Source organism: Coturnix japonica, chromosome 11 (assembly GCF_054131305.1).
Source record: "Coturnix japonica strain WE chromosome 11, WE-NBRP24, whole genome shotgun sequence".
NCBI lineage: Eukaryota > Metazoa > Chordata > Aves > Galliformes > Phasianidae > Coturnix > Coturnix japonica.
The window spans coordinates 9,091,164-9,112,662 of NC_140673.1; the positions used below are offsets into that span (position 1 = coordinate 9,091,164).

Here is a 21,499-nt window from a genome sequence, read left to right on the forward strand (position 1 = left end):
AAGTCCCGAACTTCTGTCCTCCTTTCATTTCCAGTTACCACGTCATCTTTGACTTCACTTACCTTATGCACTGCTGCAGACCTTTACCATGCAACACAGCATGTCTTCTGAAACCTCTCCTTTTGGCACTGCAAATCTTCCTTGGAGACTTGGGGATTTCTATTGTGTGGGGGATATCCTATGGGCTAAGCTCCTCTATGGGCAGGACTTGCTGTAACTTCCAATTACCTCAAATAGTCCAGGCTTTTAGAATCACTGGGATGTTTGTTGTAGATCTCGTTCTGACTGAGAGTGTTGCACAAAGTGATGCTGGCTGAGCTCAGCCTGCCCTCTCATTTGAACCAGGTACTGGTGTTGAACTTCATCTTAAACCCTACGTGAAGCCCAGAAACTACTCTCATGTGAAGAGACATATGCATGCTTGTGTGGGCTTCACAGTTTCTTCCTCAGGTAACTGATGCAAACAATCAACCCCTCTGCAAAAAGCTGAGTTCTTTGTCATACCATTGATAGGTACTTTTTGATGTAACAAGAAATATTTTACCACTGATGATGTAAATAGATGCTCATTGTGCTGTGTCTCTAGGCAGGAAGTATACTGACAGTGCGTAGGAAAGGTTTTATAACCAAAGATGATTACAGGTGTTGTATCTAACAAGCTTTCACATTCCAAATGTGTTTGTTCCACATAGGGGTTCGTACCTCTAAGATATCAGACAAACAGCTGATAAATGGCACTTTTCAGTGTGAAAAACAAGTTAGTGAAGACTCTCTAATGCTAGAATATTCAGTAAATTTATCAAAAACCTGGGTGTGATTTGTAGAAAATGGTTTCTTTTTCTGAGCAGTAATAAAGCAGGAAATATTAGTCAGAATTCTCAGACTGCTTCTCAGTTAAGCTGTCTGAATGTGTTAATTGAAAGACCTTCTAATAGTGCATGTCCCATTTCTTTAGAGCTTCCTCAAAGATGGTTCTTATTCATGTGTGACTGGCTACTGTACGTCAACAGTGTTTTCAAATCTCAGATCAATATCCTGGATGTTTTCTGGGAAATTAATTAGTCTCACTGAGGGGTTATGTTCCAAGTATGGAAAAAAACCCTTTGCTCTATGTGATACTGACTACACAGTCAACTGGATAGACACAATATTTACCCTCCTAAGAGGTCAATTTAAGCACTCCAGGCAATACAGTAAGAATGCACTTTTTTTGCTGTTTCATTTGTAAGCATTGACCACCCACGGTCTTTGGTTAAGTTAAATTATATTCCAGGCTATTGCTCCACTATCTGATTTTACTCCGATTTATCCTTGATTCTAAATAAGTCATTTTTTTCATGAGGGATGATCCCTTTACTAGCAGCAACACATCACATGTCTGTTGCTGGAAGCAGTCAACATTTTAAAAAGAGGAAGTCCTGTGATCCATTAAGTTTGTAGCAGTACTGAAATTATAAAATCTAACAATATGCATTATGAAAACATTTCACAATGATCATTTCATACAGAACACAAACATTAGTATGTTATGTATTTTTTTTCATATCCTTACTTACAAATCCCTAGCATTTTGCAGCTTAGGAGTGGAATAATATTCGTTGGGAGTAAGAAGCTGTAGTTCATGTTTAGATGTGAAATGTTTCAGCAGGTACCTGCCTTATCCACCGCTAACTTGTGAAGTTTAGTCCTTTAAGACTGCAGAATAAGTACATTTGTAGGATGCTTATGCCTTATTTAGAGTAGGGCAGAGTTAACTTGGAAATTGAATGCTTGGCTGCTGCATTTGATGACTTGAAAACCACATTTGGTGAAAGCATTATTCTCTGAAAGAATTTTCTGACTCTGTATGTGATACTATGTGTTTTAGTAAATCCTCTCTGAAGGATTTCTTAGATCATTTTGTTGCACAAAGCATAAAGTTAGAAACTCAGAAACTGTTCTGCAGTCAGCTTCCTGTCTATTAAAAGTGGGAAGCCCTGTTGGGTTTTCCTTCCTACGACAGCTTGCCCATAACTCTTTAATCATTTTTCCATAGCTGAAAAATGTTGTTGGTTTTGTTTATTACTGAGAGCTACAAGTCTGTGTTCTCTTCTTGGTATACCCAACATGAATCATGGTTTATAAACATCCTGTTGGTATTGATGGAATAACTGTCAACTTAATAAGGCTTTGATGTTTTCCTGCAACTCGCGTACGCTAAGGGACAATGTTGAAAGAGTCTTTAAAGTGCTAACATTTTTTGTTCTAAAAAAAACCAACCAAAAATGTAAAAACAACCAAACCTTCTCCACAAGCGTAGTATGTAGGCTGCAGCATCATTACTTCATGAGTGTTTCTAAGGCCTTCTTAAAAAGAAAAGTCCTGACATATTTTCAAGTTCCAGAATAAACTTCAAAATGTATGGAATAAAAATTTTGTGTAGAGCTGATCTAAGGACTGCAACTTCTGGTTTAAACTCATAACGTACAATAGTCAAACCAGAATTTCTTTTAAGAGTTAAGAGAAGAGTGAACTATTGTGACATCATTTTTCTTCTTTTTATTGGTCTATATGATTTTCTTATGGGCATGATTGACATTAGTTATGGATGTGATTGCAGACATTTAACTGTTATTTAGTGAAAATAAATTTCTTGTTTGAAAGGACCAAAAGCATTGCTTCATATAGAAACAGAGTTTTAGCATGACATAGTTTATGATGCAAGTCCTTTGAAAACAGACTGTTCCTAAAACAGCCACAGTTAGAAAACCATTTTCATGAGAGTGGATTTATTTTTTTGTAAACCAGACACTCCTTTTAAAGATGACCCTGTGGAGTACAATAGATGGGACAAACAGTGAGAGACATGTTTCAGATTGCTTTTGAATAACATCTGAAGCTTCATGGTGGCCCCTTTGATGTGACCCCAAGGGGACTGACCACCTGTGTTGCTTTGTGCAGTGATGATTTGTTAATCAGGAAAACAAGAAATGCAATATGGCCTCAAGTAAATCTTTCAGTAATCTTAGATGAGATTTAGACTTTTTTTAATGGTCTTTGCTCTTTTCTTTACGCAAAGTAAATAATATCTGAAAGATCAACTGCTTAATTCTATGTTTTTGCATGCAGTCTTCGAGGAAAATTTTTCATGTTTTACTTTTTTCTATATGTTGCCAATATTAGAGTGCATAAAACAGCTTACACTTTTAAAAGGGGCAATCATTACATATGGCTACTTCTTACTTTTTTTCTTTAAACTCACTCAAGTTTTTCACTTTACAAGCTGTTGCTGACTATTCAGTATATTTAAGTACTTATTACTATAGTACAATCTACCGGTGCCCTCACGTCTTGCCTCTAAGAAACAAGCAGATGAAAAAAACCACCAAACGTTACTTATTATCTTACAGTCATTCATGAAGTACTAAATGAATTCAGCTGTTTTCATAGGATAATAAATGCTTATTCCTACACTCTTCCTTGTTTCCATGGATTCCAATACTGATTCACAAGGCAATGAGACTTCACTTTTTATACCGGTGATAAATCAATTGCGCTGCAGGTAGTCTAAAGTGACAGTAAATATCTTTCCTTTCATAATTTCCCGAGCATTAAAAAATATCCTTTTTTTCAGTTAGGAAGTCAATGACAAGAAGATAGATTGCATCTTGAATTTGGGTAACAAATTCCTGGATTTGTAAGCATCCTAATGTAATAGCTGCTCACTTCCTTCTTTCCAGAGTGTCATTGCAAAAGCAGTGATGAGGGGATTGTTTCAGGTGAGCCTACAGAAATGTGATATACTTGTCTTCTCAATTGTCTTCTTCTCTAGAGAGCTGCAAGCCATCTTTTGTGTAAGATTCCCTTAATAAAATTTAATTTTCATTTTTCTAGAATGAGTATGTGAAGGAAAATCCATAACTGTTTCTAGTTAAAGAAAAAGTTGTTAGAGAGTTTTTAAACTACAGATCTTCTTAGATGAAGGGCTGGAAGACTAAGAAATATTGGTTGTGTTTGGCAAGTACAGAAGGCTGGGCTCAGATATATTACATAGTTATAGAGGAGTTTCAAGTCTGTGATGAATTGGCTGGCTTCAAAGCGGCAACCTGATAAGGTGTGGTAGAATACAATGACATCTGTGTATGACATAGTTCTGCTAATTTAGGATACTGGCATCATCAGGTGATGTATGGCAACGTTTTTTATCCTGCATCTTTTGCATCAAGAGGTCTTTTACATCTTGCTTTCTGACATAACAAGATGGGTGTTTAGATAACAGTCCTCTTCTCTGTTATGGAATCCTTGCCCACATGCAGTGCAGTGTCCTGCCTGGGCAAAGGAAAAAGACCCCGTCAGTAGTAGCAGCATCCAAATTCAGGTGCACTGAAGGGATAATGCAGTTAAATTGCATAGGCAAACTTCTGCTGTTGCTTTGTTCTGCAAGTTTTATTTGTAGAGTGTGTTTTTATTTCAAAGTATGATTTTTGTGGTGCAATTTCATGGTAAAGATCTGCCTATGGTCAACTATATAAATGAACTTCTACTTAAATGATAATGCAGGTCCACAAATTCCACTTAAACCCACTTTCCTCTTTTCAAGTAAAGCACTGCCTTTTTACCTTGCTTATTTCAAATTTACCATTGGGATTAATCTGGTTATTTATTCTTGATAATGGAAATAAGGCAAAGGGGAAATGTTTTTCACATGGAGCAGGCACGGTGTTCTTCTGGTATGAGCATTCTTGTCCTTTATTTTTGAAACAATCTTTTGATTTCTTAGCCTTTCCTTTCATGACATTTGGGTGGAAAGGAAACTGCTGTTGAATCTGAGATGCCTGGGATTTCTGTTTTATATTATACTTTTTAAATATTTGAACTCTGCTTCAGGACGGAACAAATTAGAGTTGAAACTGCAGGGTGGGTAAGTAGTTTCAAGGCTTCTTTATTTGATTTTCAGAAGTCCGTATTTACACTCCTCCATTTTATATGTGAAGTACCTTTCTGCTGAGTCTAAACAGCCTTTTTATTGGTAATTTCTAATGAGTAGTTAACTGTCCAGCAACTGTTAATCTTCCTTACAGAGTCTTAAAAAAAAAAAAGGTAACAAAAAGCTGCTAACTAAAATCCTTTTCCCCTGCTGTATGCCTTGAAAGACCTGTGAAAACTTTCTTCACTCACTGCTTTGCTTTTATTTCCTCTATTTCACAATGCAGTTTTCGTATCTTGATTTCAGCTTAAATGCCCCCTTAAAGCAGCATCTTCTCTCCTCCTTGATAAGAAGTGTGTGTAATGGTAGATCTGTGTGTTGCATTTTATTCAGTGGAACGCTGGCACTGCAGGCAGGTACCTTCCCTCAGTCCCAGCTCCAACTAGAAACTAGTGCCCAGTTCATATGCTTGCAACAAAGTGATGTATAATATCCTTGTAATTGTATTGGCCGTATTTGCTGTACAATGGAAACAAACTTCAGATATTCATAGGTTCACTAGAAGGGCAACTGAGATGAAACTCATTTCCTAATATATTTTATCTATGCCAGCAGCGTGATAGTTCTCATGAACAGTGAGCAATAAAGCTAGTTAAAATATCATTATTATAACTTCATCGGAGTTATTTAATGCATTAAAACATGTAACCACTACAGAGCACCTTGCATCACAGAGCCCTTTAATTCATCTGCTCTTGGGCAACAAGCAGACCAGTGACCATAAATCTACTAGCTGTGCTCCAGCACTGTATTTTCTTTGCTCGGAGTTTCTGGGCTACTGTGAAGAGAGAGCCAAAATCCTGCAATAAGCTATCGTGTATTGCAACTGTTCAAAGCTAGAGAAATTACTTTGAACACAGCAGAAAGAAGTTCTGATTTTAAACTTCCATATTAAAGTGGTAATGAAGTGCATTTTTGTACATAGCTTTGAAAATCCCCACTGTGGAATCATGCACTATCAAGGGTCATTTTAATAACATTGATTGTTAAAAGACACAGTTCCCAGTGTAAAACAAGAACTCATTAGAATTCAGGATAAAGCTGATTACCGAGGAAGGCGTAAAATTGAATATTAAGAAGATTAAGAAGAGCTGGATATTCGTGCTATATTCCAAAGGGAAATCCATAATGTGCTTGCTGTCCCAATCAGCGGTACCCAAAGGCAATGAGTACCTCTGTGAGTGTACCCTACTGGAGAGGGAACTCTGAGACTTTGGCCAAGGGTAACTATAAATATTAAAACCTTTATTATCAATGTTTGATAGAAACATAAAAAATTTATAGTTGTATACAAATGCTTTCTTATACAGAGGAGACACATGAGATTTTATAATACCCCTGTTAAGTCACTCTTTCATTTTCTTTTTTTTCTTTCAGACAAAATCTAATTATTTCTGCCCAAATTCCTTTCTTTCTTCAATAGAGGTAGCATCATCCGGCAGCAGCAAAATAGAATGAATAGCTGAAGCCCTATATAGAGCTAATAGTCCTGTATCAAGGTTGTTCAGATAGGCTGCTGTGCTATGTTTTGTTTCTTTTTCTTTCTTCTTTTTTTTTTTTTTTATTTCCAGTCCCCCAGCCCCTCTGCCTCCTTTTGTTATTCAGTATGTGTTTGTCACAGACTGTCTCTTGTTTAGAAACAAATGCATTCAGACATCTTTGGTACTTACAAAAGCATAGTCTCATATTACAGCAATCATTAACATAACAGTAACACACAAGAGTTGTTCCAGCATATTGAAAAACCTGTGAAGCTTTCAGTGCACTCAGTAACTGTATGAGATAGCAATGAAAGGCAAATATCTACCTAAATGTGAATTTCCACCTCACTGTAACATCTAAATGGAATTACATCCCGCACTGGTGAAAAGATTCATTAAAGGGACATAGAATCTTAAGACTGAGTACCCCCTTGTTTTGTAGTGGGAAGCTATGTGAGATACTGCAACCTTTATGTATTTAAAATATAATTCTCGTAATTGAAATGTAGAATTAATCAGTCCTGTACCGTTTATGATCATGGTGTAATAAATACAGGCCTCCTGCAAAATACAGTGTGCCAAGAAGCTGTCTTAGAAGAGGCTGTAGTAAGGAAAAGCAGATCTTTATTGCGCAAGTAGCATTAGAGGAATTTATTTTATAGTTCTATTGTGTAGTGCACAAGAAATTGGGAAATATCAGACCTCCATGTTTCAAAACAGTTTTCTACCTTTTCAGTTGATGTTTTTGAAGAGACCATATAGACAGCACTTAACAAGACCCTTTTTATTCTCCTAGCATCACCTCCAGTAAGGTCCCTACTCAACTGAATCTCTGTGGTACTCAGCAACATATAATCAATAATTATCTTTTCAGTTGGTTGTGTGCCCTATGCAAGTCTATTAATGTTGCAAAAGCATTTGAGGTATGTTTTAAGTGGCTGTTTTCTATTTCTCTGTTCTTAGGTGTCCTGCTCTCCCATATAATTTGTACTTCTGTGCTTCTGTAGCCCAACACTAGCCAGCAGACTTGAAGAAAATAATATGAATCGTTTAGCTTGTCAAACAAGCTGGGTTTTCGTGACCAGCATGATGTGCATATAACTGTATAAAACTGTGGATTTGTGTGCATTTTGAGCAAAAATGCACTAACTCGCCATAGGTATGGAATTAGACATAGCAGCTTGTTCATGCTGGCACTGCTGTTGCACTAAGTTATAACGTTCAGTTGTGTTGGTGTAAGTTCATTTTATTTAGAATTACAAATGCCATTGTAGTATTGCAAATATCAACACTATATGAATATCTCAGATTTCCATTGCATAAGTCGCTCTGTCTTTGAATAGACGAAGACTACAATACGCTTTGCTGCAACCTAACACAAAGTGTTGCAAAGAATTTCAGCAAATGCCCATGGACCCTCTCAGCTGTAAGTGAATGTTTGTGAATAACATCAGTAATCTAAAGGTAATTAAAGTAGTTTATGCAAGGAGCAATAAACAGCTATTGTTGTCTCTACAGAACATTACTTCATGCTTTGTGCAGATGATGTCTTTCGAGCCTTCTGGCTGGTTAGAAAAAAATAAAAATCAGGGACCGCTAGTGTGAAGGAAGCAAGGACAAGATAATAACTAGAGATGCAATTAATGCCTGTGCTTTGGAATAGTACAGATTGTTACAACAATCGCAGAGAAAGCTGTACAGAGGTTATAGGATGGCAAGCTAATGCAATGCTTAAAAGAATTAGAGTTGTTGGAAAGACCTAAATTACAAGAGCAAAGAAATGAAAATACGACTTAATAAGAAACAAATGCTGCATGCTGTGTATTAACAGTGAAACGCTTGCAGAAAGTATAGAAAGTCTTTGTTTACTCAACCCTGAATCATGGGCGAAGGTTTACGTAAACTATGCTTCTTTCCTGATCACAAATATGGGGAGTCCTATGGGACCGTGTATTCAATAGGGCTTTTCAGTCACACGAAATGAGGTACATGTTTGGATTCAGTCATTTGTATAAAAACTTGGTCCTGTTGTTGTCAACAATAAGCACCCATTTTATTACTGGGGCCAGAGTCCCACTAATGCACCAGGCACCTCTCTTGCCAGTACTGGTTTCAGTAGCAGCAACACAGAGTCCACAGAAAAAGGATCAGTCCTAGGACCTCAGCCCTTACTTCGGTATGCCCGCACATGGCTGTGTGTCACAGTCTGCCAAACAGTGTCTGGTGCTCTCTCTTGCTTGCTGAAAGGAATGGGCTTTTGTCTTGTGTGTGAAGAATGATACAGTGTCAGTAAAAGTTCTCTTTAATGTCTGTACGGAGCAGATCCTGTTTTCAGTAATGCCATTTCAGCTTCACTGAGACTGATGTCATTTGGCCTCTTTCACCAGGACTCCATCTCAAGTCTTCATCTATTCCAGAAATCCAGAATCTTTTCCTAAAATAGGTGTCACGACCACAGAAAGGAGATATATAAGGAGGGACATTAGAGTGGGAAAGGAAAGGCGTCTATAAAGTTCCAGGGCAGGTGATAGAAGCCCTTACTGAAGTCTTTGGTAGTTTAATCAAAGTAACTCAGACAAAATAAATGTCTGTCTCAGAACCAAGATACAGCTGACCCAGTCTGAATGGGAACTCAATTCCAGTTGACCTATTGCATCATTCAAATAACCTTCTCAAAGGGAAGAGATGAGAGTTACATACTTTCTTTCTGCCTTAAAAGAAAAAAAGGAAAAAAAAAAAAAAAAGAAAAGCTAATAATTCAAAGAAATGTCTAATGTTGGTAAAAGCGCATGGTAAGTACTTGATGGATTGAATTCATTCCCCTTCTTGTGTACTGACATCCTACACACTGCACAGGGAGATCCTACAGAAATCCTGCACAGGATGGGATGTTTCTTTATGGCATTTCCGTGTGCTTTAAATCTCCTAAGAGTTTTCAGTGTATGTTTTATATTGAGTCATTAAGTACAAAAACAAACTTATTCACAAACCAACTTTGATCTAAGTTTCCTGCAATTTATCTTTGCTGTCTATAGCATGCACTGAAACCCTACCTGATTGTTATTAGCTCCCCAAATATTTATATCGTTTCAGATAATCAATGCTTATCACAGTTAATACAGATGTTACAATTTCCTCAGAGAAAGGCACTGTCAGCATAATAACATTTTGATTATTGCAGCATATGTTTTCAAACAGGCCTTTTGTTTACAGTGTCAATTAAACAGAGTAGCTGTATATATCTGATTAATAGATGGTGTTAAAAAAAAATAGTGTACACGTAAATTACAGCTTTTCACACTAAAATATATATATGAAGCAATAAGGCAAAGTCTTGGAGGTATTAATATTCACTTAATTAATTTAAATCGTGTTGCTGGTGCTGTTTTCTGTTCCCATTCCCTCGCGTTTGCGCTCTCTACAGGATGTTTCTCATTCAACTGCTGTGTAAAACAAATTTGCTTGTGGGGGTTTGGTGATATAAACTATCCGACTGGCACCAGTACATTAGTTATTCCACATTTAGCTGAAAACTCAAATGTATTATTTGGAGAAGTAGAGATGGTAACATTTACTGGTTAGAAAGACTCATAAGGCATGTTTTTCATTATTGAGTATGATGTGAGATCATGGGGAAGTTCAGTAGAGAACATGCTGAGCACCTCTGTCCCTCATGTTCTTGGCTTTATGGAACCGATTACTCCTTACATCTTTTTGAAGCTATCTGAAGAGAAGTGATTTTTTTTTTTAAATATATGTAAATAAAATGAAAATATGAATAAACTTCTGTTTTCTCTGATGCCTTAAAGAGGGAATTATTGTGGTTTTTTTTTTTTCCTTTTCACACACACACACACACACACATACATATATCTATATCTATCTATCTATATATATACACACACACATACCACAGTCCCTACTGGCATTACACCATCACCTTAACCAGAAAGGATCAGTATTTCATCAGGAAGACTGCTTTGTGTGGTGATTTTCTGGACCTTAACTTTCTCGAATCTCTGCAGCTTAAAATCTGCTTTGCCTGGAATCTCAAAGTTGCAGCTGTAAGATACATTTTGTCATGGATATTTTTTTAATTTTTTTTTAATGAATGTCTGAGAGAAGCCACATCTGGATTTCTGGAAGAATTTTCTTTGCTAAGTATATAACAAGTGTACCTTGCTTGTTCAGGGATGGGTTTCTTCCATGATTTTACAAAATATGTTTTTAATCTAATATTTGACAGCATGTGGGTTTAGAAAACAAAAACACACAAGTCAAGCACTAGTGAGCAGTATTTCTCATGTACAGCGTCAGCTGACTATAAAAATGCTTTAAAGCCAGGAGAAGGACAGTTCAAACATAAAATGCTCTTAGCATAAGATTTCACAAGGATCTGGTTATTGGCCTCTGTATACATTTCAGCATTTTTATATTGACAGGAAAACAGGAATTGATGTATTTACCCATTTTAGTAGTCTGACCTTTGATGGCAACCTCATTTTGAGCTGTAGTATGAGTCTTATGTACGTGTCTCTCTATAGTTACTGTGGAACACAGGAGGGTGATGCCAAGTACTTCTAATTTAACCTACTAACCTCCTCAACAGAACATGTTAATGTATATATTTATACTTGTATTCTTGACGCTTACAACTTGGTATTCTTTCAGTGTTCAAAGTTTTTCTTTCAATTTCTTGCTTCCTGGAGTTTGAATCTCCCAGTTCAGATTCCAAACCCATGTAGCACCTTTATCTGAGTTTTTAGGAGAAAACAAGTTGCTCAGGTGCCTATTTGAAAGTATATAATCTGTCTGGATCCGTCTTTTACCTCTTTTTCTTGTCAAACATCATACAGAACAGCCAATTTACAAGTAGCTCCACATAAATGTTTTATGTCTGTATTTCTAGTTATATAACATGTCAGAAGCATGTCTTGGAAATCTTCTAGGAAACATGTATGAACTTTGTTGCTTTTCAAAGCATATTGAGGAGCTTGAATTAGAGATTTTGATCTTTTGGGATGATACTTTTTCCTACTGGTTTGTTTTATACTGGGTCTTGTTGGAAGCACTTTTTTTGCTTGTATGTAGTTTGCCTTGACACATTCAAAGTGTTGTATTGAGCTGCTTCAGTTGCTTGCTGAACTACTATCACTACTATCATGTGACCATTTAAGGATGAAAAGTAAATAGAAGGCTTAAATCAAGTCAGCTTTGTTGGCTTGAACACAAACTCTTGTTCTTAGAGAATCATTGCACATACATAGATAATCTTGGATACAGTATGTGAAAATATTTTCATGATTGATATGATTTCTTCTGTATAATAAGTCTGAAGGTTTGGCAAACATGATACTCATGCTGTGTGAATGATTATCCTATACATATGCAAACTGTACCAATTCAGTGTACTGGCTTCGTATTCACTTCCCAGATGTATCAATGAGATTAAAACACTAGCTGTTGGCCTGGACATGCAAATACATAAATGAAGTTAGAAAGTATATAAAGATAGTAATGCAAATTCCATTTCTAAGATTAAGTAAATAGCAATAAAAATAATTTTGATATTCTTCCTCAGTTGATTTCTACTTGATACATACCTTTGCACGGTTAAAAATATAGTAAAAGAGTTTTCACTCTGATAATTATGTTCATACTAGAGACTCTTATTCCACTGTGCAGATGTGTGTGTGTGTATCCTCAGTGAGTTTAGCTGCTGCACTGATCTCACTGAACAATAACTCTTGAAGATTCATCCATTGAACTTGTATGTGCTGGAAAGGCAGAGGATTAATAGTTGATCCGCTGTTTTTTTCAGCATGGATTGGTTCTCTTCAAGTAAAGTTTCAGGTCACTTCTAGGGCATCATTTCAGGTAAATGAGCACTCATTTTATTAGCCTCTCTGGTAGATAAGAAGGTTTCAGTTTTAATGAATGCAAGATCAAATATTTGACAGAAAGTGAAAAGCAAAGACCGGAGGTATATATTCTAAAGTGAGAGAGGGAGGAGAATAATGAGTTTGAAAAGAATAAAACACAGATTGACTACTGGAAAAGAATGCTACAAAGGTCTCTACGTGAATCTTTGGTTCCATGAGTTTGCCAATTCTTTTTATTGCTATTTCAAGTAGCCAGGTACATATGGCATGTTTGTAAGTAAAGCAGTCAATGAAGTTAGTTACACCTCTGCATTTATTACCTTACCCCTGAGTATTATTAACTTTTACATTCCCCATAAAATATAATTTATCACTTAAATAATTTGCTTTGTGTCAGGGTTCAGTGTGCTTCAGTGCTTTCCTGCTCATTAAATGAGATATTTTTACTTAATGAGCCCAGAATGTCCTCTGCATTTAACATTAGAATTGATTTCAAACACTCCATTTTTTATAACATATTTGTATGTAATTTCAGAATGTGGACTTCATCCCACAGTCTTACACCGAAGAAAAAAGAGCTACAAAGAATAATGATCCATGGATTCTAGAGAGGGACATGGTAAGTATGGGTGAATAGTTTAACAAAAAAAAAGAAAACACTGCCTGTGATCTACCTTGACTTTACATTCTTGATAGAGTTCAGTTTGAAAGTTTGCTGCAGTTGCTATACACAAAACTCTTAGAAAAGCGTTTTTTGAAAGTATAGCAAGATGCTTATTTCCAGGAATATAAAAATAGTCCTATCCAAGGATATACTTTTTGATACACTCATTCATAGAACAGGTATTCATTCAACGATGCACAATTTACATATAAATACATATCTATAGGACTGATGCAACAACACCAGTAATGTACAGTCTGATCACTCACATGCTTGTAATCCACGATAGTGAGTGTGACAAGAAACACTCAATAAAGAATAGTAAAACTGTAGTTTAATCCCAGAAAAATGCTAACATTGTAATGTAGTTATTTTTTGTCTCAGTAAAATGTAGGAAAAAAAGACCTTTAGGGAATAAGTAGAAATAAAATGCTATATTTAACTGAAATTAAGCCTCACATACATATTTTTCCATAGTTGCACTCTCTTACCTGACTAATCTCTTGGGTCCCTCACTCTCTTTCCCTGGGCCAGGTTTCATTATTGGACTTTTTTCTTATAGGGCACATGCAGTCGTCCAGCTGCTGAGTCAGCTTGGTGTGGTGGAAGCTTGTGTTGTGAGTTGTGCAGTGGTTATCATTGCGTAAAGTAAGTGAAGGTGTGCGAGCATGAGGGAGCTAACATGTTCCTTAACAGCAGGTATTGTAGATCAATACCTTCTTTGACACACTATTTTGTTTGCCAAGGAGATCTCCAAATTCATATTAGGCTGACAGTACCACATTGTTGGCAAAAAGTACTTTAAATAACAAAATATGTTGTGAGACCATATCTTGAATTACAAGTTAAGGGAAAGAAAAGCAGTTCTTTAAATGTGGTAACAGGATTAGCATAGTAGTGTAATGACCTATAAAGGTGTACAAAATGTGAAATCTTTGTTTGACACGTCATGTGAGAAGAACAATCATAAAACCTAGAATCAAGAGTTGATTATAGTTTAGTGAAGGGTGAACACGCCCAGGTTACTTATTAACACTTTCTCATAATTGAACAAGCTATTAAGTGACAGGCAGCTCTGATAGGGATGAGGGAAGCAGTGTTGTCAGATAGGTGAGATGTAAGGCAGCCTATGCTCTTCTTCTGGCGATATCAGCAGAGACGAAAGCAATGCAGCCTCATAGGAAATCACTGTTTTGCATTTCCTATTGTCCTTTGTCCTTTTGAACCTATAACCTGAATTTATAGCGCTCTTTTCATTTTTCACACTTTTTTCACTGTAGAATGAGAAGAACAAAGAGTAGTGCATGTGTGTTTTCCCAAAATTCAATACTATGGTTAGTTCCAGGAAATACTGAAGCATCATTTCAGATTCTTAATGAAGCATATATTGTGGTGTACTCTCTATATTTTAGTGTATTTATATGGATTGATGAGACCTCAGAAGATATAAAGTATTTTTATTAAAGAATGAGAAGAAAAAAGTGCTCATTTCATTACAATTTTGAAGAGGGATGCGAGGGACATTAAATTTTACTTGAGTTCTTTTACATAATGATTATTGTTGCCTGCTATTTTTTCAAGTTCTCATGCCAAACATTTTAAATTTTAAAATGAAAAATATGTGATTTAAGCAAAAATATGTAACTGAAATCAAAATCCCTTAAATAATGAATCATCTCCTCTCAAGATGAATAATGATTTGGTTGCTAAAGAAGAAAACACATGTGGATGTCTCAGTGTATGCAGAGCTGAAAACACAGTGGCTTCATCTACTTGAGAAATCACGATGGTGGACTGGCAAGTCTTCTGTAAGTTTCCTGTGTTGCTGAATTAGAGTCGTGGCTCTGGGACCACTAGTTACTGTAAAATGGCCTCTTTTTTTCCCCTTTGGGCCTGCACTAGTTTAACTGAAAATTAGATTTTTAAGAAAATGCGGGGATCTTTCACAGGAGTTCCTCTTTCTGTTCTGGTGACTGACTGAGGCTTTCCTTCTTATTGCTGTGTGTACAGCTGCATGTGGTACAGATCATTTCTCCCACTAGGGAAGTGCCAACACTGGTTTTAGATTGTTTTGTCTCCGTCACAGCAATTGGACAGTGTGAGTTTAAGATTAGAGAAAGGTATGGTTCCTTGTGGAAAGGCTCTGTCAGGCCAAGCGAAAGCTGCAGCTTATTGCTAGTCACAGATAACAATGTTTTGTGAATCTGTGGTCATTGTCCCTTATGAACATGGACTTTCAAGTGCCCTTCAGCCTAACTGGAGGATCTTTATACAAGGTTTTCACAGGAAAATAAAGAGTGCACCAACCTAGGCTAATACCCTGATATTCCTCTGTTATTTGTAGTCCTAGTCTGTGAGCAAAAATAGTTGCTCACAGACTAGATGGGTAGGCGTCATATTGAAATGTGTCATCTAATCTGTAAACTGTGCTTGTATCAGGGGCTCCAGTATATGCATGTGCAGGTAGCTAGTTTTACTTAGATTTATATTTGCTTCGTAAATTAACCATTGTTAGTTAAGAAATAATCTATGCAGTTTCAGGAGGCAGTAAGATAAAGATGCTTATCAGATTGCTATTGGGAATGACAGTAAGTAGTTTATAGCTAGATTAAGTTAACATAAGCTTTCCATAAATAAGATACATAACTTTTCACAGATGTAGACTGAGGCCAAAGGCTCCCTTCACTCTTGGAGAGCACTGACATTAAATTTTTTATTAGTATCCATGATGAATAATGCACTTGACTTCAGTTTTGACTGTAGTATTGAGAGAAACCACCACACATTTATTGGAGATGTTCATAAATAGTCAAGTTTAGAACTGGAAGAAAAAAATAAGTCTTAAAATTAATTACTTCTTTCCTGATTTGCTTCCCTCTTAATGTGTGCACTTGCAGCACTGGTAACGCTGTTGCTGCCATTCTTCTGTCTTCTTATGGCTTTTACTTCTTTACATTCTGAGGCTTTTTGCTAGACTTCTACAAAAGGATCTTGTATTGTCATCTACTTTGCTCATACTGTGTACACTTGCATGTGTGCACAATCTCTTGCAGTAAATTGTAAATGGCATTTCTTAAATCTTCCACATGCCAGGGATCTTCTTGGTTCATGTTACCTGTCTCTGTGCCTGAGTTCATTTGTAGGATTTGTGTACTCACCTGTTTTTATAGCCAAGTTTTTTTACACTTTGCCATGAGTCTTGCAATACTTCGACTATATTGTAATGTTTACTTTGCAGTGCTCTTCTATTGGTTTCAATTCAGCTAGAGTAATTTCCCTTTGCAAAATTCTAGGCTTCATTTTAGATCTTTCACAGCCTTTTTCTGGGTATTTTGTACTGAATCCCAAACATGATCTACCTTTCTATCAGAATGTTAACACTTCTATCCTTATAGCAAGATAAGTGTAGTTCAGCCCAAGTTATGGATACCTTTGTTTTCTCTGTCATTACTGATTGCTTGAAATGGAATATTCTTGCAATTGGGAGTGTATTGCACGTAGGTAGATTGGAATCTCTTTGGAATCTCTTTCTAATCACTGCGCGTCTTAAAAGATCTTGAAAGTAGATTATTTCTGAAAGTTGTGAGTAATGCAGGGCAGACTTTCTTATTGTGCCTTGGTCCTGGGAAGCTGAAGAGCAGTGAGAAGTGCTAACCAACCTTTAAATTTGGACTTTGAGTTATGTCTCTATAAATGGAACTGGCCATGATGTTCATGTCTTAACACTTTTCCAGTCTGCAGCTATTTCCTTCCCTCCCATGTTATACACACAATGCCTCCATGAGGAAAATGGCTTGACTCTTTTTAGTTATTGTAGCGTATTAATGGTATTGGATCACTCATATTTTATTCATTAAATAATATTTGTCAATTTGTTTTTTCTATTTTAAACTGTTACTGTAAAAGAGAGCATTATCACCTCCAAGCATTTGATTCTTAAGAGTGAATGCCAATACTATCCAGTCATGCCACAGTCTCCTAATTATGCTGAGGGCTTCTTTCTCAACAATGTTTATTTTAGGATGTCAACAATACTTCAGTTAAATGTAGTGTAAAGTGCACTTATTTAGCAAATGTGTCCTTCAGAAAAGGTTTTTTTGTCTTTAAAACACAACTAGATTGTTTCTTTCTGTCACTGCAGGATACAGTACAAATCTTAAATCAATAACACTTTATATTCCTACACAACTGATGCATAACTTCCTTCTTCACACAGAGGTTTAATGTGTTGTAAATTAATTATCTGGAATGAGTACAGGGCCAATGGACCTTGGTATGACCAGGATGTAATGTTAAAGTGTTCCATTTCCTACTAGCACTTCTCAGGCCTCTTGTAGAGTTTTTATACGTGTCAGTTATGCCATCTTCTACAGTTTGTTCCTTTAAATGTTGCTAATGCCTCTCTAGGGCTTGATCGATAGGGAAAATTTGCTTTACCATAAATTTATCCAATAATTTTCTTTTTTCAAGAGATAGAGTACCCTTATAAGTTGTAGTTGTGTAATACTTCTAAGTAAACTGTTCCTATTCTTAAAGAAGCTTAAAATAAATAGCCTTTATGTAATAAAGAGTTTGAATAAGCAAATGCAGACCTAATTTTTGACTTTTAGACACCTAAAATAAATCATCTATGCTTGGAAGTTTCCAGCAGGATAAGTTTTGCTTTTCTGCCTTACGCAGCAAAGCTCAGAACTGAATTAAACTGCTGTTTTCTCTGGAAAAATGCTGAGAGAGATTCATAGCCATGAACAGTGCAATTAAAACAGGCGTTCACTGGGTTTAAAGTAGTCAATTTCCTTTAAAAATCAGAGAGGCCACCTCTTTTTTTTTTTTCTTTTTTTTTTTTTTGAAGCCCGCTTGGCTATTAGTTGCTAGGGTAACAAGATCCAAGATAGAGAATAAGGCCTGTGCATGCAGCACAGAAGTATGGGGCTCTAAGATAAGAAAGAAATGATGATAGGAACATTCAGTTATAGATGGTAGCTATTTATTTATTTTTTTTACTTTAAGAAAATAATTACCATAACTAAAAAGGTGCTGATGCCACAACATTTTGTCCTCTCTGAGTAACAAATGATACTAAAGCATTTAAGCAGCAAACATGTCTAATCGCACTTAAAAGAAAAGAGATGCTACTTAAAACTCACGGCGTGTTGTTGGGATCAATTTATTGTACTGTGCTGTGTCAATGTCACTTTCATAAACTTTTGCTGAAGTGCTTTTCCTACTGTATGTTGAATGATGTTGTCAGGACCGTGAGTCGGGGGTATGGTGGATTCAAGTCTACTTCACTTCCCTTGATGAAAAGGTCACTACCACTTGTAAATCTGTTTTACTCCCTGCACAGTTGTTAGTGTCGAAGTGTCAGCTCTGTGGGATGTTAAAGTTATACAACTGTGGTAGGACATATGATCACAAATTCCCAGGTGGTATGTCCCAAGGAAAAGTCTCTAATCTCTGTGAAAAAGTTCTGTGTAAAGTTTTTCATGCAGGATTGCCAGCTCACTTTGTATTGATTAAAGAAACAAAAAACATTTGTTTCATGTCTCCCATCTGCTAGGCCTTCCCCCTGATGATTGCTCATCACAGGGCCACTTATTATGTCTGTAGCCCACGTTTGCAAGTGAAACAAACTCCTCTGCTTTATGTTTTTAAGGCTATGAGGACTCCAATTAGAATACAGTTAAATTTGAGGCTGTGTTGCATAATGTGATTATGTAATGATCATTACAATCATTACACAAAGTTATCATAATTGAGCAGTACTGTAAGTCCTCACAGTTATTCATAAATTATTTAGAAAATAAAGAGATAAAGTAACTCACCAATAGGGATGTGGGGGGCAGGAAGAATCCCATTCCCATGCAGACCAGCCTTCCAACCAATACAAGCAATACAAATGGTGAACACCTCTTAAAACAGAACTCTTGTGGTTTTTTTCCCCTTCTAACGTCAGATGAACCCTTTTGTCCATACATAAGGGAAGGCTGTTACTCAGTGGTTTTCTGCTACAAATTGTTGTAATTTACTAGTGAACTGCAGCAAATACAGTGAGAAAAAAAAACCAGCTTCATTGCCAGTAGAGACTCTGTTGTGAGTTTGATTGATTGCATGCACTGTCTGTACAAGAGATGGACATGAAGTTCTTTGCATGTTAAGTATGGCCAGAGCTTTTAGGTGGTCAATTACCTGCTTAATCCAAAGACCTCCACAAAGACTTGAGGTTTTTTGTGCTGTGAGGTATTTCCATATGACCTTGCAACTAAATTGATTTTTGATCTGAGCGGAGTAGTTTGCTGCTGAGGAGACAGAACAGGACCTGAAGGGGGCAAACACTGAATCTTTTTGGCTTGACTTTCAGTCAAGGTAACTCACTGGGGTCCTGAGGGTGATGCAAGTAAACATCTGCCAAGTGAATCTTTGTGTCAAGGCAGCCATTGTGGGCCAACTAGGGTAGGCAGCTTGGGCGCACGTATATCAGTGTGCCAAGGAACCATCAATACAAGAAGGAAAAGGGAACACCAAGATCCTCGTTTCATTTCTCCTCCTTTTTGACTAGAAAATGCTCTTACTCCATTCCTGGGTCTGACCTAGAAGCTGCCTCATGCATTCATTTCTACTATATGAAAACAGAATCTTTGATATGATGGCGTTTTTTGTTTTTTATTTTTTTTTTACTTTCTGTCTGCTAAGCAAACAAACAAACCAACCAACCCAAAACCCAAAGTTTTAATTGGTCTGGAGAAAAAAAATCACTTCCATCTCTATTAATGGCTTGCTTTTATAGATTTCTTTCAAAATGACAGTTGGTTTGCCTTTAGAATCACAAATATTTCTGCTTAATTCTACTTCCCTGCTTCCTGAGGGAACTACCTTATAAAAATTCACCTTTTCCCTTTCTTATCATATTTATTTCTACTGCTGGAAATTGCTAAAAAACAAATTGTAGGTATTTGTACTAACATAACTAGAAAGCTGAATAGGTGCCTGTCATATCAGTGCTTGTATTTACTGTAGACTGTTAGAGGGCATGTCTGAGGAATGTAAACATGCATCCACCTTATCAGGACTTCTACCAGTGAAAATGACGTTCTTCCATATCCTTTGCCTTCCATTATCCCTCCAGTTCTCTGGACTTTGCTCAAACTCCATGTATTTTATATTTTTTTTGCTTTTCTAGACACGGGTTAATTAAGAACAGTTAAAAGTCAGAATGGTTCGCCTAAAAGTGAGTAGAGAGGTTCCAGGCTGTCAGGTCTTCATACGTCCAGATGATGGGTATCTGGTACAATCTGGTATGATTTGTGTAAAACATGTTAGCCATATTTAAACACAATACTAGGTGTTTGTTTTTGAGAAAACGTAAATCCTGGCATCTTGAGTAATCAAATCTAGCTTGGACCAGTCATCTGTATTTATGGACAAAAAGGAAATAAAGGTTAGGGCAAAAAATGCTGGTGTTTAGAGAGTTTTGGAAAAGTTACTTCTTGATCAAATCTGCTGACTGTTTGGGGTCATCTAAAGACAATAAAATGTTTAGGCTCTTTTGTGGAAAATGCAGACTTTCCAGAGAAAATGTTTGGCTGGGTGTACAAATATCCTGTAAAAATGGCTTTTCCATCCTCATAATACGTTTCATTTGGATGTGGCTAAGAGAGAGGCCTAAGTACTCCTTGCTTAAAGAGTCTTATTTAACCATCATATTCTGCAAGTGAGAATAATCTGAAATTGCATTATTGGACTCTTCTTATTTCAAGAAGAGCCTCTTCTCTTTTCTTGTTCATTCTTATTTCAAAAGGGCATTGGCTCTTTTTAATTTCTGTTCTTAAAACTCATCTATAAACTTTCCCTTTTGCCTTACAAGCTTAGTATTTTGGAATAGTTTCTCAGCTGGACTTGCATATGCTAACACAGTATTTTGTAGACGTGGTGACATGCTGGCATGTCCCTTTGTGGATCTGCTGGGTACTCTGTAGTTTGAAGTTGGGTGCAGAGGAGGGATCTCTTTTGGTTGTGGCTCTTAAGAGACAACCCTGTTGTACTGGAGGAGTACATACCTTTTTGCTTTCTTATTGTGGTATAGTCTCCAGAATGAATATTGACTTTGCAAAGTTGAACCATTCCTGGTTTTGCCTGAGCTGATGTTTACTTGTTTGTGAGAATAAAACTATATTTAATATGCATGAGACCTTGGGCTGTCCGGCCCTACATAGTGAACCTTCTCATGAATTCACATAAAACATGCCTTGCGTGAATCCTCACTGGGGCAGACCCAAAAGATTTTCTGTGCATGTCCAAGGTAAAGGGACTTGATGCAGACAGAAATTTGTAAAGAAACATTAATATGTTGATGCTGGGCTGCATGTATGGGATCTGCATGATGTTACAAATTGTTATGAAGTGAGGAGACATTCTTAGAAAACATGGTTGTTTCAAAATGTGGCTCACACAGAGACCGAGTGTGAAGGCATTGCTCTTTTGAGATGGGAAGCAGGATGCGGTAAGC

General features: G+C 36.7%; 1 long non-coding RNA gene across 1 annotated transcript in view; it reads left to right on the forward strand.

Annotated features, from left to right (window-relative positions):
• LOC116653762 (uncharacterized) overlaps positions 1–21,499 on the forward strand; it is a 74,519-nt gene that overhangs the window by 40,443 nt on the left and 12,577 nt on the right. The window contains exon 2 of the long non-coding RNA XR_004308179.2: positions 12,865–12,948. This is a non-coding gene — a long non-coding RNA (uncharacterized LOC116653762). The remainder of the gene's footprint in view (positions 1–12,864; positions 12,949–21,499) is intronic.